This window comes from Fukomys damarensis, unplaced genomic scaffold, assembly GCF_012274545.1.
Source record: "Fukomys damarensis isolate Sample0158 unplaced genomic scaffold, DMR_v1.0_HiC HiC_scaffold_2, whole genome shotgun sequence".
Taxonomy (NCBI): Eukaryota; Metazoa; Chordata; class Mammalia; order Rodentia; family Bathyergidae; genus Fukomys; species Fukomys damarensis.
This window is the reverse complement of record NW_022900914.1, coordinates 11,738,006-11,739,024: the sequence shown is the minus strand read 5'-3', so window position 1 is coordinate 11,739,024 and position 1,019 is coordinate 11,738,006. Positions and strand designations below refer to the sequence as shown.

General features: G+C 45.0%; 1 protein-coding gene across 2 annotated transcripts in view; it reads left to right on the top strand.

Moving 5' to 3' along the window:
- Positions 1-1,019, top strand: part of Galnt14 (polypeptide N-acetylgalactosaminyltransferase 14) — a 244,636-nt gene that overhangs the window by 225,708 nt on the left and 17,909 nt on the right. The window lies entirely within an intron of this gene.

The following is a 1,019-nucleotide window of genomic DNA, read 5'->3' as shown; positions in this document are numbered from 1 at the left end:
ATATATATATATATACTCACACACACACATACACATATATACACATATATGTTCCTTTTCCCCATCTTTTCCTCTAGCTTTTCTCCCTTTCCTTGATACTCTTGTCTCTTATCATCATCTAATCTTCTTGTCCTTTTTTCTCTGTAGTGGTCCATTTGAGAAGGAGCTACATACTCCTTTGGTGATGTTCTGTCTTCTTTTTCACACACATGAACTGATATGTACCACAGATGGACATGAGTTTGAAAGTGGAAAATAGACAACACTTTCTGTAAACAAAAGTGGTGCGCGAGGGTAGAATAGTGAGGAAAATCAGTCAGCCAGGTAGCATCGGGGAAGCCACAGTAGAGCTGTCTCTACTCTTAGGCTTTTAAAATACAAAGGCAAGTGGGGACATCTGTCATGGTAAAGTGGTGTAGGAGCCCTGTAGCCACTTGCAAGGGACCAGCCTGGGAAGTTGGGGCTGGGGTTTGGGTGCACCTTGGCCTTGGGCACCTTGTGTCCCACTGGTGGGCCATTCAGTGGTTAGGGAATGTGTGCACAGATAAGCCAGGCAGGTGGCAGAACCACTCAGCTCAATCTCCGGCCCTGTGCCCAGATATGTAAAGCAGCTTCCAGTGTCCTGATGGTTTTGCCAGAAGAAGGGGCCAGCAAGACGCTACTAACCAGAATGGGTCTGCGTGTGCATAGCTGCTATTTCAGGTGCCTGCTGGAAGGTGCTCCAAGACAGAACTGAAATATGGAGGAGTATACCCTCCTCCGGTTAACGAAAAAGTTAAACCCTAAATTTACATTCATGGGCTTCACAGAGGCTGGGGTTGCCAGGCCTTCGCCACCTGATTGTTTATGAATCTCTTTTCTCTTGACTCTGGAGCTTTTCCTGGAATCCCTGCACCCCTGGTTGCTGAATGACACCCTCAGTGCCTTTCTGTCTGTCTCTCTGTTTCTCTTGTCCCCTTTTCTTTCTTTCTTTCTTTCTTTCTTTCTTTCTTTCTATTTTTTTTTTTTTTTTTTTTTTT